The sequence below is a fragment of the Poromitra crassiceps genome (genome assembly GCF_964638095.1).
Source record: "Poromitra crassiceps genome assembly, chromosome: 2".
NCBI classification, from domain to species: Eukaryota; Metazoa; Chordata; class Actinopteri; order Beryciformes; family Melamphaidae; genus Poromitra; species Poromitra crassiceps.
In genome coordinates, this window is record NC_139624.1 from 63277637 (window position 1) to 63301333 (window position 23697).

At 44.3% G+C, this 23697-nt stretch overlaps 1 protein-coding gene and 1 pseudogene across 2 annotated transcripts in view; both read right to left on the bottom strand.

Annotated features, from left to right (window-relative positions):
* The window catches only part of kcnh2b (potassium voltage-gated channel, subfamily H (eag-related), member 2b), a gene marked incomplete at both ends in the record, with an annotated part of 583908 nt that overhangs the window by 203344 nt on the left and 356867 nt on the right, over positions 1-23697 (bottom strand). The gene's annotated exons all lie outside the window — the stretch shown is intronic.
* On the bottom strand, positions 322-5206 carry LOC310791245 (protein Niban 2 pseudogene; annotated as a pseudogene). The gene is made up of 3 exons: positions 5192-5206; positions 2928-3710; positions 322-570 (listed from the first exon to the last, which is right to left on the bottom strand). The product of its transcript is annotated as a protein Niban 2 pseudogene (transcript).

Genomic DNA, 23697 nt, shown 5'->3' on the forward strand with positions numbered 1-23697 from the left:
ACACAGCTAGGCCCCTGCTCCATTTCTGTGGTGGCAGTGGCAACACCTCTGTAGCTGCCGGTTCCTCCTGGTTGGTGGGTAGGAGTTCCCCCTCTGCCGCTGGCTTTCCTCTCCCTGCAGGCCGTCATCTACTCTAGTGTGCTTCTTATAGCACATTCACCCACTGATGGGACTGAAGTTTTGGAACTGCTGGTTCTGTTCTCACTCTGGCTTGGCTCGTGCACTTGGCTATTCTCATCCTCCCCTCCCTCCTCCCCATCCTCCACGACTCACCAGGAAGAACTCAAGAGTCCTACACCTTGATCATGGACACCACCTGCTTCATCCTCCTCCTCCTCTGGGACTCCTCACCCTCGCCACCTCCCCAACTCTGTCCACCTCCTGCTGGGCTCTGTACTTCCTGGCCCAGTCGATGGACTGGTTTTCACCCAGAAGGTGGAGGTTGGAGTCGCTGCTGGTGAGGATGATGCTGTCCCTGTACAGTGCACAGGTTGTCTCTACTGGACCGCTGCCTCCTTCACAGTCATCATGATGACCATGATGGGAAAGCACCACCTCATTGAACATGTTCTCCACCAGGAGAACACACACTGAGCTTGGGGTCAGTGGTGGCCCAACGGTTAGAGAAGCGAGCTTGTGACTGGAAGGTCGTCGGTTCAATCCCCGGGACTGGCAGGATAAATCTGGGTGGGGAAAGTGAAAAGGCAGCACTTGCCCCTCCCTCATTACCACCACTGAGGTTCCCTTGAGCAAGGTCCTCAACCCCAACTGCTCCAGTGGAGCTGGTCAGTGGCCAGCAGATCAGACTGCGGTTGTACTGGTCAGCTTCCAGGTATGAATGTGTGTGTGAGAAAAAGAGAGCATTGCTCTCAGTGAGACTCCCCCTGTATAAATAAAAAAGGAGGAAATGGGAGAAGTCTTCAAAGATCAGCTCCTGGAAACGTGGCAGCTGTGAGGTGCAGGCTGAGCTGCTCAGCATGTATGGGATGAAGATCTGCAGGAGAGGAGAGCCTTGTGGAAGAAACGCTTCCTCGCCGTGTTGCTGACATAGTCATATTATTTCTTGATGACTCGGCTCTGGCAGTGCAGGATGGTCTTAGGTTGCTTTCACATATAAGCTGGTGGACTCGTTTTCATTTGGTCTGGTTCGCTTTCACACAGCAATTTGCAAAGCGCACCAAACTTTCTAAACAATGTCACGTGGTCAAAACAGTCACTCATCTATTGGACAGAATAGAGAAGGGAAATCTCTCCTCTCCAGCAGGCTTCTTGCCTGGCTGAGGGCTGACTGAACAACACAAGATTCAAGATTCAAGATTCAAGTTTATTATTTGTCCCCGAAGGGCAATTCGTGTGCAGCAGACATAAAAAGCATAGCGAATACATGAAAAAACAGAACATGAACAAATTAAAACAAACATGGAGCATGGCAGCAGTTTTCCAGCAGAAAAAGGATCAAGTAAACACAGGATAAAATAAAATAAAAACAAAAATAAAAACACACCTCAAAGGATCTGTACGATGTACTTAAAAGTAGTAAAGACACGTACAATGTACTTAAAAGTAGTAAGAGACACGTGCATGAACTTAAAAGTAATAAGAGTCCAGGACTATTTGAGCTCACATAAATAGGTAGGTAAAAAATAAATAAAGATATATCTCGAATATAAAATATATAAAGAATATTTATAGCAGCAATACCTACCTAAGAAGAGAGACAAGGAGAGAGAGTGCATCATCTCCTCCGCCCAGCAGCGTTTAAGCTGCACGAGAGACAGAGAAAAGAGAGCGAGAGAGAGAGAGAGAGAGAGAGAGTGCACTATCTCCTCCTCTCAGCAGCATTTAAAGCTGTTATGGAAACAGGAACGAAGGACAGTTTATATCTGTTTCTCGTAGCCCTCGGAACCTTTAGCCGAAGGCCCGAAGGGAGCAGCACATACTCTGAACAGAGAGGATGAGTATCGTCCATGCGAATGGACATGGCCTTTTTAAGCACCTGTTTGTTAAAAATGTGGTCCAGGCTACTAAAATTTACTCCGGCTATTTTTGATGCCGCTCTCACGATCCTCCCGAGAGAGTTCCTCCCTTGAATACCAAGGTTTCCATACCAACAGATAATAGAAAAAGAGATTACAGACTCGATATAGGCACAATAAAATAGTTTCATCAGAGTCCTGTCAACCTGGAATCTAGCAAGCTTCCTTAGGCAAAAGAGACGTTGTTGACCTTTTTTGCACAGCATTTCACAGTTTAGATCGAACTTCAACTTGCTGTCAAAAATAGTGCCAAGATATTTATAGTTGGTCACCAAGTCTACTGGTTGACCAGTAGACAAGTGCAAGTGAATCCGCAAAACACAAACCATGGAGCAACACCACCTGCGATATTGGGATTTCTGGTTTTACTTTGGTGTTACTATCAAATAATTATTTAACAAGAATGTGCCCAATATGAGCAGCAGATGAGGCAGCAAGCTGTTGAACATTTCATTCTGCAGATGAGAGTAGCCTACGTACCGAAAGAGATAGGCAAGCCGGCCAGCTGTTGAGAAATGTGATGTTGTTATGACGACGTACGTCATGACGCGGTGCGCAGGTACTGTACACGTGTGCACGCCGCAGTGTTTGTTTTGCTCCCTTCTACCGTCTTCTACTCATGATGCACTGCATGAGTTGCATGAGATGCACTGGCGCTCTTGTGTTTAGTCCGGGTTGCTTTCACACAACAAATTAACCGCGTCAGGGTTCACTTGGAAGCGAACCAAGACCCGAACCGAGATTTTCAAGCGGACCAGAGTTTGTTTGTTTGTTCCGCCACAGAGTTAGTTTGCGCTTTCACACCACCCCAAACGAAGCGCACTATCCGAGGAAACAAACTCTGGCGCGGTTAAAGCGGACTAAACAGCTTATATGTGAAAGCGACCTTACAGAGCCCTCTCTACCCTGAGACTCCAGTCATTGGTGAATTATTTACTCAAAGGTGTACAGTGCATCATCCATTTGCTCTCTCATGAGGAGCGTTGCCCTCTGGATGAAGACAGAGGGGCTGGAGACTTCAAAACCATGCTGCAGACTCTCCAGGCTCAGCTGCTCCACCTTCTCGTAGCAGCTCTGCATCTTCACCAGGTGGAAAGCCAACATACTGATCTTCTCCATGTGGCTCACCACATTCTCCTTGGTGGCTTTGTTGAGGATGTTCTTCATGTCCACCAGCTTCCTGAAACAAGCATGGTAGATCTCAGAGAAGCCCTGGATCGTCGGCTCCATCATGGCATCCAGAGTGGAGCTGATGTAGGGCTGGATGCTCACCTTCAGCAGCTCCTCTGCCTTGGGGTAGACCACCACTCACATCTTGTTGGTGACATGCTCTTTGGTGGTGAAGATCTGGTCCATGTATGTTCATATGGAGGCCTGCAGCATGGGATGTCCCGCCTCACACCGCTGCACCACAGACTTGTACTGGGTTTGGCCCTGGTGCTGCAACAGGTTGTACACCGTATCACTGATCAGCATCCAGTTCCTCTGCCTCTCGTGCATCTTGCCTTTGAGTCAAGGGGGATGAGCTCCCTCAATTTGGGCAGGATGACCTCCATCACCAGGTTAGACAGTATCTGCGACGGTATGTCATAGGTCATGTCCCAGGTGCTGTAGTAGCCCATGAGCCTGGCGGTAGAGTCACACGGCATTGGTGAAGGTCTGAACCTTGTTCTCCTATGCATATAAACACTAGACACCTTCAAGATTATGTGTGCCAAAAATGGTTGTCCTTTCTTTATGTTAACATACTTTAATAATGTTTTGTTTGGGTGCTTGATGGAGCCAAGCTCTTCGCTTGGTGCAAGCAGGAAGTAAACAGCTCTGGTCATGTGACAATTTACACTAAACATGTGACACTGCACATATTTCATTGAGACCCTTTATTCTTTCAATATTTGCTGGAAATGCATTGATACATCATTCAGGAACATTTTTAGAGCCTTATAACTGGAAAACTTTTTTACGGTCAATATTGTGACCGGTGGGATTTCATGATGCTTTTTCTTGATCACTTCTGATTGGTGGAGCAGACCACAGGCTTATTGTTATAGCACATTACTTCTGATTGGTGGAGCTGACCACAGGCTTATTGTTACATTACTTCTGATTGGTTGAGTTGACTACAGGCTTATTGTTACATCACTTCTGATTGGTCAGCTGTCCAGTGATCGCGCAGCTTGCCGAACATGGACCAATAGCAGGCCGTGCTCTTCTCGTCCAAATTCACGTCACTTCTGGCTCCAAATAACCAAGATGGCGATGATGAAAATGGCATCTTGAGGCTTCAAAACGGGAGTCCAGAAACCAATGGGTGACATCAAGGTAGCTATGTCCATATTTATGCAGTCTATGTTTCTATGGGAGAAATGTTGTTTCTATGGTAGAAATGCTGCGAGAATGCATAGGTGTAATGTTAACTGGCTTCAGGCTGCACTCTAGTAATGGACAGCACAGGCTGCATCCATTTTCGTTTTATATGTATGAGTTGACTGAGTGCATGTGTGCATGCGTGTAATTATGTGTGTGTGTGTGTGTGTGTGTGTGTGTGTGTGTGTGTGTGTGTGTGTGTGTGTGTGTGTGTGTGTGTGTGTGTGTGTGTGTATGTGCACGTGTGTATGTGTCAGTGACAGAGCACCTCTGTGTTCTCCTTGGTTCACTCCACTGCCTCCTGAGATGAGCCTGTCCCCTCTCCCCACCCTCTCCCTCAATGGGCTTTGATGGATTGGTCCGAGGTGGGTCTCTGACTGCAACACTAACCCAATCTGGAAGCAACCATCTCCCATGTGGGGTGACAAGGGGAATCGATTGTGCAAGCCACACAATTGGGTGCATCTCAAGCAGCTGAAACTGAAACTTGAGGTACTTATTATTTTCACTGGATTGTCTTCTATCTATGTGTCTATATATATACAGTACCTACCTTAGTATCTAGTACTCATCAATACCTGTCTGTCTGTCTGTCTGTCTGTCTGTCTGTCTGTCTATCCATCTATCCATGCTGCAATGCTTACTACTTCTCTTCAATATTCTCTTTCAATATTCTTTCTTTCTTTCTTTCTTTCTTTCTTTCTTTCTTTCTTTCTTTCTTTCACCCTCCTTCATCCTTCCCACCTACACCTACTTACAGTACCAACCTACCTACCTACAGTACCTACCATCTTTTCTTCCATCTTCTCTCATCCCTTCCTCACATTGCATTTAACTATCTCTTTTTTCCCAACATGTGGCTGAAAAAAGCAACAGCACAGGCAACCTCTACCGAATGAGGAATGTTGTGTACCTCCATAATGTAAATGCAGTGCAGCTGCCACCAACTCCAGACAAAACACACCATTTATACCTGTGCTGGAGCTACAGTGTTCACAGTTTAACACCGACCCATTCATAATACAGCTCAGGTGAGAGGAAAACTGCTGGGGTGTGTAATTTCCATAAAATACATCAACTCATAGAGCTGAACATCTGCTTTCACTCCAGAAAATACACCCATCTACCCAAAATCCTACATTTCCCACAATGCACTGGGCTCGCGTGGCCTTCGTTTCCACGCCCACCCCTCAGGCATTTGGCTGATATCAAACTCCAGTAGGTGGCGGTAATGCACATATATGCTTGCCAACCGCCATAAAAGTCAAAGAAGAAGAAGAAGAAGAAGGCTTCGACATAAAAACATTTAGTAGAACAAGAAAAAATAAAAAATAAAATTGCCTCCAAATTGCACCAAATTTAAACCGAAGTATATATGTCGGGAGATGTCTTCATAAAAAAAAATTCATGCATTTTAAGGCATTTTCCAAGGAGTTACGCGCATCTGATGTTGTAACTATTTCATGTAAAAATGTGTAAAAACGGGTACATTGCTCAGCGTTGATTTCGTTACTTCAACGCACCTACTACTAGATGTAAAATTTGACGAGCTTTCCAATGCCGCCAGTCCCGTGTCTGTACGTGCTTCCGTTCCCGAGATATGGTCTCTTTGCAAGGAGCTATGGGAAGCTAATATTAGCTACCGTAGGCTAGGCGGTGGAAAAAGATGGCTGCCTTTTGTTTTTCTTCAAGACCTCTGAAGGGGCGTGGAGGACCTCTAGAGGCGGGACCATTGCGGCACAGGCCCACAACACTGTAGTTCATAGGTGCTCGACTTCCGCAAGGCTGGACTTGTCGCCCCGACGCGTTTTGCGTCAGAGCGTCATGGAAATAATGTGAGAGATGGTTGATAGGTCAGGCAGTGAACAACCAATTTCAAAAATTTCAACGGATTCGAAAACCTTGGGGCGTGAGATTTAATATATATTCATATTCCCCACGGGAAAGCCATCCTTTAACACAGTGTGGTGCCCCCTGCTTCCACTTTAAACCTGACCAGATATTTACATGAACTTATTGTTCAAGTACAGGCTATACACACACTACTACAGAAAAAAATGTAAGACACAATGGGCTCTATTCACCCCCTGGCCTTAAATTTGCATTTATGGCTGGGCGCGGCACTATTAGTGGGCATGGTCACGTGCATTCCCAAATTTTTCCTTGAGGCTAAAGCCAGATTGCGCGGCGCTAACCATTTAACACTTTGAGTGCCACGGCCCTTGGGTAAAAGGTGCTGTACTGTGCCACATAGGCCGCAATGCATTTTAATATAGCCATATCATTTTTTGTGTTCCTCTTATATGGACAACCAATAGCCTCAATGAAACTTTGAACCCTTCTGTTTCATTAAAAAAAAAAACTGTGTTTATAAACCGTTCCATTTTGGAAATACACCCCTCTGAAAAAGAGTGTTTTCGACCGAAAAGAGCATGCTGAAATTAGTTTTTGAGATAATCACATCTTTATGTTAGAAAGGCGACAGAATGAATTCTGCTTTGAGTTCGAGCCTGCTGCTTGCTGCCTGGGTGTGTGTGTGTCAATGGTTGTATGCTGTTAGTGCCCTGCATGCCCAACCCCCCTCCTCCCCCTCCTCCGTGGTGGGAGGAGTCGAGTGTCTCCCCTGCGGTTTGCTCTGTTTGATCTGCACTGAAAAGTCCGCTGCTTGCATCCCCCGCTCCTTCACAGCGTGTCCTCGGCTCCCAGCCGAGAACAATGTAACCCCTCAGAAAGACGCCGCTGTCGCCGTGTCGGCAACTAAATCATATGGATGGACCATAGCAGCGGACACGGATGGGGCTCAACCGTGGCAGCAGATGACTGCTGTTGTTCACAGGCACAGCCAAGTAACGTTATGCTTCAAGCATATCAATGGCGATTTCCGTTTCCTCATGACTTCTTCTCTCTTTTCTCCTGGCCTCTGTCTAATCGGGAGGGCACTGCCGCCACCTAAGGGTTCTGTAAAATAGGCTAGACACATTCAACAGCTCCCATATTGTAAGAGGCGATGTAAGAGGCTTAGATCGACATTCCCCCGTCAAAATATGAATTTGGAGTTATTGACGCCATTTGGCGTCGCTGGCAGTCTACGGTAAATTTCTCTTGACGCCATATGGCGTCGCTGGCACTCAATGTGTTAACCACGCCTTTTTAAGCTTAGAATTATTCACAACTATGGCCATTGGTGATCTGCAGTAAACCAATCACATTCTTCCCTTCCAAGCTCCGATCCACGGAGCGACTCGATCCAGTCCGGTTGTGGCTGCATGCTGTCATCTCTTCATGCCAATTTGGATATCTCAGCGCATCACAGATCATAGCCTGAATAAAACGATTCAACCTACAGGCAAATACAGATCTGTTCAGCAGGGCTGATACAATATAACGTTAACTATCGGTGACATTCCTGATACCATCTACCACAAATCTATTGATTTGTATTTGTTTTGTATCTGTATTCGTTCTTGTTCTTTCGTTTGTTTACTGTATCACTTTTCTATGTATTGTAAAGCGTCTTTGAGTTCCCCAGAAAAGCGCTATATAAAATGTATGTATTATTATTATTATTATTATTATTATCCACTTCCATGATCTTTATATGTTGTAAACACATAACTTTCACAATAGTGAACAAGCCCCCCCACTTGGCTCATTCAGGGCAGGTTTAGTTTTATAACTTGTAGGCTACCTGCTGCTCCTGCACATCACAGCACAGGCTAAATGATGCGACATAAATATACATTATGTAAAGTCATGGCATAAATGTGTTTTTATTGACAAAGTACTTGTCAAGTAAGCTAAGTCTTGTTGAAGCGGACATCACAGTACAACCGTGTTACGGTTGTCAAACTCGACTATAACGGTTTAATTTGCGACGGATATATACTGTATACGACCTGTATATTTCACATAGGGTTGTGTTTTGATTTTTACGTTTTATTTTGACCAATATTGAAATGTTCTAGAATTGCATGTTGTGTTAACATAAATATTATTTCTATCTACCACTTAGCCTACTTAGGCTGAGTTGGTTGCTTTTTCTTGTCAAAATGTATTAAGCCCCAATGCATGCTGGGAGAGATGCAAATGTGTGTCTGTGTGTGGCGTTTGGTAGGGGAGGGAGGCACACAACGTGCCGTGGGTGCATCCCTGGCGCACTGAATAAGGCCTGGTTTTGAAATGCGTTAACCGCAAAATTAACGCCCTTTGGGAAGTTCGCTTTAGGCTGGTATTTAAGGCCGAAACGCCCATTCTGGCCTATTCTGGCACTGCGCCACGCCTCTTCAGCGCAAAGCGCATTTCAGGGCGTAAAAACATGACGCTATCTTCCCGAGTCAGCGGTAGGCAGGCGTAAAGCATGTTCTTTTGTGTTTAAGGCCAGTTTAGCACCAAAGGCCAGGGGGAGAATAGAGCCCAAGGTCTCTACAACAAAAAAATGGTAATTTATACAGTGAGTTTCGAAAACTACAATAAAATGGCTACTATATGTGGACTGACTAACATCATCACACATGAATACAATTGGGCTCAATGAATCCACAAGTGCCTCAGCTTTCCAGTCATACCTAATTTATACAATTCCAAGTCTGTTTAAGGGACAACAGTTGCAGAAATATTCGAATAGAATAGGCAAAAATAACATTTATGCTACATGCAAAAAACTCGGGGAGACTCGTGGGTCCATAGAACCCGTTCTCATTCAGATATCTTGGTGAGAGGTCAAGGGACCCTGTTGAAAATGGCCATGCCAGTTTTCCCCTCGCCAAAATCGAAAGTCGGAGCATTATTTAGCCCACTTCCCGATAAGCTAGCATTATGACAAGGTTGGTACCAATGGATGTGTTAGCTCTTCTAGTTTCATATGATACCAGTATCTTCACCCTAGCTTTAAAAATGAGCCCACTACACCTGCAATTGGATGGTGCCCATGGGCACTCGCCCAATGCCATATATGATAACCCGGGCCAGCGTCCAGCCTGGTCATAAATAAGCAGTGTAGATGAGTGACTGATTAATGGATGCTTATTGTCAGGACCTTGAGCCCTCTCTGATTCAATTACATGGCTATGATGAGGAAGGGCAGCCAGGCAGGGTGAGCACTGAGCAGGGCCGAGTCCACAACACTGTGAGTAATGGCCAGGGCCATGGAAATGGGTCATATGGAGACACATAGGAGAGAGAGGAGAGAAGAGAGCAGAAGAGGAGTGGAGAAGAGAACAGAGAGGGAAATAAGACAGATAAGATATTATGTCTGATAAGAGGAGGAGGAGGGAGAAGGAGAGAGGAGGTGAAAGCGAGGAAGATTTGGGGAGAAACGAACAGAGATCCAGTGGCGTAATGTAACAAAGTAATAATTTCATTAGAGTACTTTTGGGGGGGTATCTGTACTTTGCTTGAGTATTTATAGTTCTGTCAACTTTCACTTTTACTCCACTACATTTCCTAATTAAAATGTATACTTTCTCCAATGCATTTCACCTAAGCATCTTCGTTACTTGTTACTACAAAATAAAATCTGAAGAAATTTGGCAGCACGCAGGCAAACATGTTTGGTGAATCAGTGCCCCTAACTTGCAAGTTACGTTAATCAGGATCCACACTCCATTCCAGTTGGTGGCGGTAATGCACCATAACATTGTTTGCCAACCGCTATAAAACTCAAGGAAGGAGAAGATTTCCACTCAAGCTTCGGCATGTCTTTTGCTTGCTTTTTTATTAACAGCATTTACTTGTACTTTCACTTTCAATACTTAAAGTGTAACTTACCCCCAAAACACTTTTTTTCAGCTTTTAACCAATATACTGTATATGACTTTGGTGGTGGTGTGTGAAGGATTCTGGTCAAAATATCCACATTTGAGACCAATCTGTTACAATTTTACAAACCCCTATCATTTCAGCAGCATAAGTGCCCTCTATGGGTTCAAACCTGCTTTTTTTGTGCCCTCAAATTAATGGGCGATTTGGTACTGTACATCATTACGTCACGGTGGTATTTGCGCGTGCCCCACTCATGTGATTTTTTCCCCCCCATGTGATTATTACTGTAGTTCACGCAGCGTGAGCCCTTTAAGAGCAATCCATCATGTGTAAACGCCTACTGTGGCTAATGTTAGCGGCTAGCTAGTTATGTTACATGGCAGTAAAACGCCACTGAATGACCAAATTGATATAACCTTTAACCATTTAGAGTAACACTGTTTCCATACGGATCACCAGCATTAGTTTGTTGTTTATAACGTGGCTATATCATTTATCGTTCTCTATCTCTGATACACTGAAAATACTGGGAGGCGGGCGTCTCTGTCGATGATTTAATTTGACAGTTCTGGGCACTGGCGTTGGCGTTGGCCAATCCTGGCGTGTTCCACCCCCAAATCGATTGTGTTCTGGTGCAAAGCGGGTGGGTTCCAGGACGAAACAGGCTTGAGCCACTTACGTTATCTTTAGAGCAGCGCAGTAAATACAATATTCCTGGAATGCGAGTTTAACTAAACAGTTACATGTCCTCTGCATTCTACAACAAATAAAGACATTACAATTTGTTTCATTTTGTATCTTACATACTTTTTGGCCAAGTTATGATAGTTATGGAATAGGAATTCTGCCAGGGTACAGAAGGGAGTATAGGCGGCCATCTTGCCTGCAGAGTTTTCAAATCAAGTAGAATACATTTTTGCAAGAAATCTGGGGGGTTTAGTCCTGCTTTAAGTAATATTCTTTATTTTTATTTTTTGGGGAATTTTTTGCCTTTATTTAGATAGGACAGTGGGCAGACAGGAAAGGCGAGGAGAGAGAGAGAGGGGATGACATGTAGCAAAGGACCCTGGGTCGGACCCGAATCCGCGGCAAAGGACCCCGGGTCGGACCCGAACCCGTGCCGGACCCGAACTCGCGCCGGCCACGCGAAAGACCAAGTTTCCGCCACACGCGTGCCACCAGGAGTCAGGACGCACACTTAGTAATATTCTTATAGGTGACTTTAACTTCTACCAAAGTCATTTTCTGCAAAGATATCTGTATTTTCTCTCAAGTGTGACTTTCAGGTTCATAAAGCACTGCAGAGATGAAGGGAGGGATAGACAGAGCGGGTGAAGGTGTGGAAGCAGACTGTCTGGCCTTGTCCACCCCTCTTATCCTTCATCTGTCGCTCTTTGACCTTTCACCTCTCTCTCGCTTTATGCCTCTCTTTACCTTCACTCTCCTCCCGTGTCTCCTCTGTCTCTTTGCCAGTAAAACTCTCTTCTGCCTTCCTGCGTTTAGCCGTCATTCAGGGGACCATGCAGTGTTTTTCTTGTTTTCTTTTTTGTAGTAACTTTTTGCTGCGTGGTTTAGTATCGTTGAATGAATTATGATGCTAAAAAAGAATTAGTGGGCGACCCGCGTTCAATTCCCAGCAGCGGTACTGAAGGCCTGGTCAGTGTCTGCGGGTGGGAAGCTGGTGGGGTATGAGTCAAAGCCACTGCAATCACGCCTCCTCTGGTCGGTCGGGGGCCTTGTTCGGGGGGAGGGGAACTGGGAGAATAGCGTGTTCCTCGCATGCGCTACGTCCTGCCGGTGAAACCCCTCGTTGTCAGGTGAAAAGAAGCAGCCGGCGACTGCACATGTATCAGAGGAAGCATGTGCAAGTCTACAGCTCTCCCCAGATCGTCAGAGCGGGTGGAGCAACGACTCGGACAGCAGGGGGAATTGAGAAAATGGGAGGGAAAAAAAAACCTAGGGGGGGTGTGAGGACATTTTACCATTACAGGGGAAAGGGTTTTAGACTTATTTTCCTGCATTTCTCACCTTGGTTACCTCTCTCTCTCTCTCTCTCTCTCTCTCTCTCTCTCTCTCTCTCTGACTTGTTTAAAGATTCACCACGTGTGCGTGTGTGTGTGTGTGTGTGTGTGTGTGTGTGGGGGGGGGGGGGGGGGGTGAGAGAGAGAGAGAGGGAGAGAGAGAGCTACCAGTGGGGATACGTCACCCAGACTGTGAGGAGAAGCCTACCCTGCCTACCCACACACACACACACACACACACACACACACACACACACACACACACACACCCCCACACACACACCCACACCCACACCCACACCCACACCCACACACACACACACACACACACACACACACACACACACACACACACACACACACACATTCAGTTATTCATGTTATATAGAGCATTACAAATGGCCAAATCGAAGTGTGTCTAATGTTTGTTGGATGGATGGCTGGAGATCAGCACTTGGGCAGAAATAAAGATTAGTCTGATTAGCACCTTTGTTCACGAGGGACATTTTCAAAGTCACTTTCTGGGCTCTGTGTGCTGCTGCATGAATACAAAGATTCATGAAGTCATTACAGTACCTAATTTGGACAATGCATCCTGTTTTTTGTTTTGTTTAGATTTTTGTGATCTCCCCCCCATTTTCTCCCCAATTGTACTTGGCCAATTTCCCCCCCTGCTGCCCCGGTTGCTGCTCCACCATCTGGGGAGAGCCGTAGACTAGCACCATGCTTCCTCCGACACATGCACAGTTGCCAGCCGCTTCTTTTCACCTGACAGCGGGGACCTTCACCGGCAGGACGTAGCACGTGGGAGGATCACGCTATTCCCACCAGTTCCCTTCCACCCTGCCCAGGCGCCCTGACCAACCCAATCCGGCTTCCCACCCACAGGCACCAGCCAATCGTGTCTGTATGGACGCCCGACCAAGCCGGAGGTAACACGGGGGTGCAAACCTATGACCCTCGTGTTGGTACGCAGGGAATCTACCGCTACACTACCCAGATGCCTGGACAATGCATCCTGTTTGACTGTAACTGACAGATTGAGGCCAAGCCAAAACCATTGATAATGCATTTTACAATTTCAAACATACAACGTTGAAGATCAACAGCTTTTCTTCCTTTCAAATTCTATTCAGAATAGTCAGAACTGACTTTTGGGAGATACATGTTGCTCCCAAACACTGACAACTTTTCTTTGTGCGTCATCACTCACATGGAAGAGACAATTTGAGATAGAGAGGTAGAGCAACTAAATTACAGTGCTGCCAGTTGAGCGCTTTTGACGCTCCAAAATCGAAACAGGTTCGGAGTATCATGCCGGGCGTCTAAAGCGGTTTGTTTCTGTCCATTGCTCCAGGATAATCTTAATTATATCCTGTAGTGTGTGGTGCGCAGTATTTACAAATCTTATAGTGTGTGCATGTTTGAGATTATAGGGAAGATAATCTGGGAAGATTCTCCTTATGTGCGTGTCACAGCCAGATTTCAAAATCGGCTAGGATTTTCAAAATCCTGTTGTCTGATACTTTTATAAAAGTCGAACTTTTTACTGCATAAACTACTGCTGCAATTTGGCCTCATGCCCAGAAAGAGATGTTTGCAGAGAAGTTTTGCTATTTGCTGTAAGATTCTACACAAACTGGTCTTGTAGCTAATTGGCTGAGAGACACAAGAGTTTTGTTTTAAAGCCCCAATCAGTAACTTTTTCACCTTAATATAACAGTCTTTTAGTCATTGAAGATGGTAGAGTGACTTGTAACAGGGAGAATATCACCTCTATTGGTCACACACCGCTCTTCAAAGGCCTCTCCTGGGACTAAGCAGTTTGGGGCCTGCGTCCAGGCAAGATGCGCCATGCGCGCATGCGCTGTACAGCGGAAGCGTTGTGTTCATGAAAACGAGGAAGTAACTCGGTGAGGATTTGCTACGAAAATGACGTTTCACGTAATTATGGATTATTAATTCATCACGTGGTGAGGACCCGATGTCACAACATGTACATCGAGCTTTCTGGCACTGTGTTTTGTTGACTTTGAACGGCGATATCGATACTGATACTATTGCACTTTCAGGGCGCAGTTTCTCCAATAGCAAAACTTGGAAAAGTTGCTGAATGGTAAGATACACCACTTTGATTATACTATATAATTGTAGAAACGACAGAAACTGTAACATTTTCTGCAGCAGTGATGGTAGTAATATATGCAGGAAGAGGGAATTATATAATGGCTACCACTCTATTTTATAAAAAATGTAAGTGATAAGAGCAGGAAAGGTAAGAAACCACTGAACCGCTCCCACCTGCATATTTCTTTGATCTCGCATCACATGCAACAGTCACACAAAGCTGGCTAAATTAGTTCTCTACAGGTAGAGAGGGGAGGCTGTGGCTCATCAGCTAGAGCAGGTCATCCACTTATCAGATGGTTGTTGGTTCAATCCCCGCCTCCTCCAGTCCGCGTATCGAAGTGTCCTTGCTCCTGATCGTTGTGCCAGGTCCTTGTGTGGTAACTTGGTCGGTGTGTGCGTGCGAGTTAATTTGATTGTAAAGCACTTTGAGTGGTCGGTTGACTAGAAAAGCGCAGTATAAATGCAGCCCCTTTAGAATTTGGAGAATGAATACTATTCTTCATTTTTTAGACTAAAATCCACCCTAATTTCTGCTCATTTCTGTCCTCGGACACCAGTAAGAATAGCTACAGCAGTTGCTGCAGCAGCTAATGGGGATCCTAATAAACTAAACTAAGCTCTGGGACTTATCGCTAAGTACCTCTCCCGCCAAAACAACCAGCGTATAAGAGCTCAGCCCCCCGGCGCGTTCTCTGCAAAAAAACACGTGGCACTGCTAAACTACCTGCTTTAAAAACATGTGGCACTGCTAAAAATACCTGCTTTTGAATCATTCAGGTCATACACTATTTAGAGAGCTCATGCATATATGCCCTATGCAAATATGCATCATCAGACGTCGGTGATGAGGGAATTTCAATGACTGTAATGGAGTAACAGGAGCAGCTTTAACAGACACAGGTGTAGCAGTGGCAAAATCACCTCTGATGAAGGTCTCTGTTGTGCTTTTAACCTTTTCTTCTAACAGATCCTGGACTGCTTTTAATGTAGTGTTGCAGCCGTTTTCCCTGAAGCATGTGTTTTACAGTAGAGTGGTTTCCATTCACTGACAGGTTGTGTGTGTGTGTGTGTGTGTGTGTGTGTGTGTGTGTGTGTGTGTGTGTGTGTGAGAGAGAGAGTGAGTGAGTGAGTGAGTGAGTGAGTGATAGAGTGAGTGAGTGAGTGAGTGTGTGTGTGTGTGTGTGTGTGCGTGCGTGCGTGCGTGCGTGCGTGTGTGTGAAGTGTGATCAGGTGGTGTGTGTGAGAGAGATTTGAAACTGTCAAATTCAATGTACCTTACTGATTGTCATACATTCCAACAAACACATAATCATTCATAAGAGGGCACACAGTAGAGTGCATACTCAATTACTCCACCAACCTTTCTACAAAAAGTTTGGAAGTTAGGTGCCTTTTTGTGATTGGCCATGCCCATTGCCACACCCACTTATGGCCAGTGGGCGTGGAAAGTTAATCAGTTCTAAGTTGGCCCATGACCTGCTTTTCTACAAAGTTTCGTGCAAATACCCTCATAACTTTTTGAGATATCCTGTCGACAAACAGACAAACGGACAAACGAGGACAAAAATATAACGTCCCAGCCAACTATGTTGGCGGAGATATAATAATAAAGAAATACTTTTGACATACTTTCATTTCTTATGTAACTCCACTGGAGAGGACTATTTCATAGTGAGACCAAAAAAACTAGATTATTAGAACAATCAGGAAATAGGTTCCACATCCGTATGTCCAAAAATAACGGTCTTCAACCCATAAATTATGCAGAGCCGAGGAAATGATTTTGCAGTGTGCCCAGATGTGAAAACTTGAATATATTAAATGTAATATGTTTGCTGATAGTGTTTTTTTTTTACCGCTCACTGCATATGTACAGTAGTTGAGGATGTGACACATTCCTCCTGCCATCTCCTGAGATCTGCTTCTCCCATTTACTGTGAAGCAGCTCATTAAAGAAATATACACAACCTACATTTACTGTGAAGCAGCTCATTAAAGAAATATACACAACCTACATTTACTGTGAAGCAGCTCATTAAAGAAATATACACAACCTACATTTACTGTGAAGCAGCTCATTAAAGAAATATACACAACCTACATTTACTGTGAAGCAGCTCATTCAAGAAATATACACAACCTACATTTACTGTGAAGCAGCTCATTCAAGAAATATACACAACCTACATTTACTGTGAAGCAACTCATTAAAGAAATATAATGTACACAACCTACATTTACTGTGAAGCAGCTCATTAAAGAAATAATACACAACCTACATTTACTGTGAAGCAGCTCATTCAAGAAATATACACAACCTACATTTCACTTAATGTAATGCAAGTCTGCAATTGCATGAAGAGTGCTCTGACTTTACAGCACACTACTGTATGAACACCCTACATGCCTACAGCTCCGGGTTCACACTGCAGCAACAGTATCCAATACCCATGTGAGTGCATAATATGAAATATAATTAACTTTAAACCCAATAAAATAGCAATAAAATAACTTGAATATACTGGAGACATATACTGTAAAAGTAGGTTTGATTTAAAGCTGCCAAGGATAGAAGTGGATCGCCACAGAAAAACTAACCCAAAAAATTTCTGTAATTAAGACAATATTTTTGTCATCCAATTCAAACTTTCTGAAGGGTGCTCAGTGCTGGGAGACTCAGTGGAGAACTTGTGAGGCTGTCATCCTAATTTTGTAAAGTTTTTTTCCCCCTCAATGGAAAACTTGTTAGACTATCACCCTAATTATTTAAACTTTTTTGTCTGCTGCTTTCTGTAATTGGGGCTAAATCTTGTCAAAATGCCAACGTATGAATCCACCCTGGTGCGGCTCTGTTTCTAATTTGGAACTGGACTACTGTGTCTTCACATGCCAAACTCCACGGAGACCAGGGAGGGATTTACCAGCAGAGTGCCTGAATGCCACACTGAGGTCTTCACTGTCTGTTTGGCCATGCTTACATTCAAGTTTTAGAAAAATAACAGAGCAAGAAATGAATGGCAATGAGCTGTTTGGAGACAGATTAGGAGTGCATTCAAATCACAATAATGTTGCTTTGCTGATTTGCACGCTTTATCTTGAAGGATTACATGCTCCTCCTCTGTGGGTTGAGAAAATTCTACAGCCCGGCTTGGGTATAAGAAACCTTCTCAAAACCAATTAGATACATTCAAAAATGCAAAAACAAGGCTGACATGTTAGAGAGAGATGGGTTTCACCCAACAACAGCGATATGATATATATAATGCATAACATTATGTGCACACATCCATGACAGAAACTGTGCCCAAAACCCGTAGAGCTTGAATACTTAGGTCACCAAACAGATAACAACAGCTGAGTCTTGTATAATACATGTCATATTCTGGTGTGATTAATAATACAAGAGTAATGACTATATTCTTGTAAAGTGCTTAGAATGCACTTACACCACCTAGAAATTAGCTCCAACTAAAGTGTCACTATGTTTGTAATCAGATTACAGTAATCCCTTTACATGTCATCTGTCCCTCTGCAAACCTGCTCAAAATAATTTAACTTGCAGAGGAATCCAGCTGTTGGACGCCTTTGATAAATTATATGAAACAACAACACCGACATCCAAACAACACCAAATTCCACCTTGCTACATTCCCAGCCCCTTTCACTAGAACCTACAGAAGACTCCAGCGTCAAGCAAACTCACACACTCAACACACAGGCCTCTCTCACTGTCTTAACACCAAAACCACTCATTCAGCAGTACACTCAAACTGATGCAGCTTCCCGCCTACAGGAAGCCAAGCATTCTTGTTGTGATTTTAGGGAGAAGTATAAGGTTCCTACCACTTTGCTGCCGGGCGCAATGCGTGCCGTCCATGGCTGCATTGGATCCCACTGTGGAGTTGGATGAGAAGGGCTGCTTGTGTGGAGAGGCACTGTGTGTGTGTGTGTGTGTGTGTGTGTGTGTGTGTGTGTGTGTGTGTGTGTGTGTGTGTGTGTGTGTGTGTGTGTGTGTGTGTGTGTGTGTGTGTGTGTGTGTGAGTGAGTGGATGAGAGCGTCCGGTTGCCAAAGGGGAGTGTGTCTTAGTGTGTGTGGGCACATACATGAACGTCCATGTTCACGTGTCTGTGTGTACGTCATGTAGAGTAGGCTTTGTTCCTAACTCAAAGTAGTCTTCTTGTGATGCCAGACAACCAAGGCCGCTGTAAGTCATTTTAAGCAGGGGGTGCTGCAAGGAAGGGCCGTTTTGCGGTGCCCATAAGGGCGCCGCCGAAAAAAATGTGGATGTTATTTGGACGTTGAATGTTTTTTAGCCATATTTAGAGGAATATCTCATTTTAAATTAACATTAGGATTATACTGTTGTGTATAGTATTTTCTCTTTTTCTCACTCACTTTCATGTCACCACCTTCTCTCCCTTTAGGTCATTTTACACTATAACAGACAGCAACACAGGCAGAAACACTAAGCTTATTATTATATTTTATTATCTTATAAACCAAACATCAGAAATAACATCTCCACCCTCTTTGCTTTGCTCATAAACCCTAAATATCGCAGTATAAAACATATAAAACACATTTATATTTTTTTTTATTGAGACTGCAATTCCAATACAAAACAGTAGAGGACCAACACCTGCAGCGCCCCCCTTCCCACGGCCCTGCAGACAACTGGACCTACCAATCATCTGCAAAACAGTTGCTAGAACGCCAGCTAGCAAACCTGCGCTCCTTACGTTACCGGAAATGACGCTATCCCCCCACTAAACAATCTGGATACAGTGAATCACTTTGTAACACAGAGAGAGCAAGCAATGTTACATTATTTAATTCCATTTACAAGCACACACCTGTATGTCACCACCCCTTCTGCATGAAGGGCTGCCCTAAAGACTCTGGATTGGTTCTGCAATGCATGGTTTTTTACTCTCCAATTGTTTCCACCCAGTTTTAGCAACGAAAGCCGGGAGAAAGCTCTCAGTCTCTAAGTGAGCAAAGCGGTCAGAAACTGAGAACTGAGTCGAAAGTCAGAGGCAGAAAGTGCTCTTAAGAGCTCTTAGCTCTTAGCTTAGAGAGAGAGACATGTGCAGAGGTGTAGTGCTATCTAGAGAAGTAGGCAAACGCACCTATATGGGGAACACCTGCACACGCACAGGTCCCAACAACTACCCCACCCCCCCCACGAACGCACCCCCCCCCCCCCCCCCTCCCCTGCGCACGCACACACGCTAACGTTCACGTAGCCTATTCATTCATTAATCGTTCGGGCAATCGCTTATATCAACGAATTAAACGAGCAAACTCACGGATTCCTCAAGTGCTGCAAACCACTGTCACTGACACACGACTTAACTTATTGTGTCCTCTATAAACACTGCAGAAGCAGCCCGTGACATTTGCAGCTCTGAAACTAAAAGACGTATAGGCACAGCAGAGCAGACTCAGCAGTCAGTTATCAACACAAACAGCTAAACAATCTCTCAACCAGCGATCACACAAGTTGCACAAGGCATTGATCATCATTTGGCACGGCGGCCGGCATTTTTAGAATTTTGTGGCGAATTCTGGCGATGCAAATTGCAATGGGGTGATTAACGCTAACTTTTGATTCAACCGTGTTGAAAAGAAACACGCTTTTAACATTGTTTCTTCATGCTTGTAAACGTACCTTTTTAGCAGCTGGTCCGAAAAATTAAAGGATGTGTGGCTGCCTTTTTCATCTTTACTTGTTATAGTGAGGTACTGGTGGAAAAAAATATATTTTGATGCTGAAAAAGCCAGTAGCTGTTTCAGTATAGCTTTTATTAAACTGAGGTTTCCCCCGTGCTGTAGCTAGTTAAGGTGGAATGTTTCCTTTTCCTTCAAGCCACGAGTTGATGCTGTGTGAGTCATTCAGCCCACCTTAAATATAGTTAAGGTGGAATGTTTCCTTCTTTCTTCAAGCCACGAGTTGATGCCGTGTGAATAATTCAGCCCACCTTAAATATAGGACGAATGACAACGTTGCCAAGTTTCACTCGTTTTATTGGCTCGACATGCACACACACACTGACACACACAAAACACCCCTTGGAGAAGTATGGGAACGCCGTTCCCCCGCGTTCTACGGGCACTACACCTATGGACATGTGTATGTGTTCTAGTTGAGACAGAGCAGTGACAGCAGTCGCTTTAAATGACAGAGAGACATGTGTATGTGGAAGGAAAGGAGGGCTTCGGCGTTCCTTATAATGAAAAAATGCTTACAGAAGGTGCTCTTTGGATGTTGGGGAAGGCATAGAGTTAATCAAAAAAGGTTCCAAGGCACTCTTCTTCATTAAAAAGCTTTAATATAAGGCTAGTTCTTCATCGAACAGAATAAAACAGCCAACATGTTTCGGCCATAAGGCCTTCTTCAGGGCTAGTTGCAAACATGTGTATGTGTTCTAGTTGAGACATGAGCAGTGACAGCAGTCGCTCTAAATGACAGAGAGACATGTGTATGTGTTCTAGTTGAGACAGAGCAGTGGCAGCAGTTGCTCTAAATGACAGAGAGACATGTGTATGTGTTCTAGTTGAGAGAGAGCAGTGACAGCAGTCGCTCTAAATGACAGAGAGACATGTGTATGTGTTCTAGTTGAGAGAGAGCAGTGACAGCAGTCGCTCTAAATGACAGAGAGACATGTGTATGTGTTCTAGTTGGGGTTGTGTTCTAGAAGTTTTATGGACCAGTTCAATTATTCAGCCCTGTTTGCCTTTCAACAGCTTCTTCTCTGCTCCTCTGAGGGATTGGTGAGGCTCGCCATCAGGCTGCCTGATATGGTGCTGCCATCTTTAGGCCTTCGAAGGTAATGCAACTGCACTTTTTAATACGGTAGTAAGGTGAGCTTGGAATTTGGGTTTCAGTCCTACCAAACACTACAGCAGCTGAGTTATTTCTCTCTAGTTCAAGGTGTGTTATCCTTAATGTGTTTGTTTTTTTACTGTGGAAAAAATGTTGCAAATATAACCTTGAGTCTAATGAAAGTATGGTGTCACACTTCTGTCTTGTGGGTTTCCGGCAAAAAGAGATTCTTTATGTCAATGTGGGGCCACCTGGCTGAATAAAAGTATTAAATGTGTTTCAGATGTAGTGAAAATGCTGCTCATTCATGTGCCACGTATGAATAGCATTTGGAGACACAGCTGGTGCCGTTTTCTCCATATGCATGCACAGCAACTATGTAGCATGGGTTAATGCGCGCACGCACGCACACACACACACACACACACACACACACACACCCACCAATGGAGGGTTCTGCTTTTTGACCTTGCCAGCTGCACCTCTGCATTACAGTAGGTTTACATTGTGTTGCATCATGGACTTTGGATTATTGCTGAGAGAGCTTGATGTCTCAGATACACTCTATGATAGAGGAGATTATTCATATTCCTCTTATTAACGCCATGTAGGCTACACTCCTCGGACAGAGAGCTTAACTTAATCTTTTATGCTCTTTGTTCATTCCACCGTACAGCGTGGGTTTCCAAAGATGAGCGTGACGCAGACTGATAGCTGATGGAATAGCTTTCCATTATGGCTCTTTACTGGCCTCCATATTATGTAAAAAATAATGACAACAGAAGAGCAAAAAACAATACTATGAAGACTTTAAATCTGACATGAACCATCCAGCATACCCTTGCCTCCATCTAGTTTACATTATTTCCGGATCATTTGGCAATGCATGTTGCCATGTTGTACAGTATGTAATTAACAGCCCAAGTTAGGCACTGATGACATCCCTGATGACATCATCACTGTTATCCATTCCTGACTGAATGAATGAATGCCTGACTCACGTGGTAAAAAGACATGGATGAAGTTTGTTAGGTGAAATGGTTTTGAGAGATTATTTCCTCCTGTGGGTGTTAGATGATTGACAGGGCCCAGATTGTGATGTAATGCAGCGCTGATATGAAAACACTGAACTTGGGCACAATGAAATAATAAAACAGAAACTCTGACCAGATCACGAGTATACAGGCTTCATGTTTACTGTGATGGATTATATGGCACTGTGGAAGATGTTTTTCATACTGTATATGAATGAATGGAAGCAAATGGATTCTTCTGAACAGAGGAGAACAGGACCTGATGTCCTGATATCATTCCAGTATATAGGCTCAGTTGACACTGCTTTGGTGATGCAGATGTCATCCTTTTCATGACGGCTGTAAGTTACACACACACACACACACACACACACACACACACACACACACACACACGCGCACGCACACACACACACACACGCACGCATGCACGCACGAACACACGCACACACGCATGCACGCACGAACGAACGAACGAACGCACACACACATGCGCGCGCACTCATTCACTCACTCACTCACTGCTTTTTATGTTTGCATTTTGTATACTGCTTTGGTGAAATGCTTGATATGCTAACTGAATAGACAGAGAGATACAGAGAGAATGGTGAAGGGTAGAGCAAGAAAGCCGTTCATCTCTCACACTGAATCTGAGAGAATAAGAGCCACACTTTAATTTACTTAAACAGCTCCTCTGGAAGCTCCTCTCTTCTTCTGCAAAGCTGATAAAAAGGCCTAACATTCAGCTACGCTTGTGCACAAGTAGTCAAGAAAACTTTCCCCAGAAAACCAATTATTCGTTGTCCTCATTAAGGCTTCTGTCTGACTCTGATGATGGCTAAAACACAGTTTTATGATCCTCATTTCCCTCTTGACTTTACTCCGAAATGGAGCTAAATGTTTCGGCAGCTGAACAAGCACCTTGCTTAAATAGCAGAGTTAAGGCAGATTGGGTTTCTGTCTCCTCTCCAAAAGTCCCATATGGTCTCCTCTCCTGTGTCTCCTCAACTCAATTACCTTGGCAAATGCTTTGTAAGCAGATGTGTTGAAATAGCACAGGTGGTGGAGTTTGAACTCATCTAGACGTGCATCATTTTTCAGCATAAGTGTACAGTATTTGTGCTGCAGGGACAAGCATAGGGACAACAGCCCTCAGTCACCAAGCCATCTGGGATAAGAGCACAGAATATGCCATGGAAATGATCCTGAGACACTTGCCACATCGGATTCATGAAACTTTCTCATAAATACACACGCACTTTTGTGATGAAGATCAGATTTGATTGCACAACAGCTTGATGAATGAGGCCAAACTGCAAATGTATTCTTACAACCCATCTCTGTTTTAAGGGGAAGTATCATAGTTTACCTGTTTCGCTTTCGTTAATTAAACATACGTGACATCCAGTGATTGCATTTCTTCATACAACTCTAGATTTTAGCCATTTATCTCACATGCTCGCACAGAGTGACTTAGAACAGTAGTCAATTCCTATTACCAGTACAAGCACCCAGCGGTTAG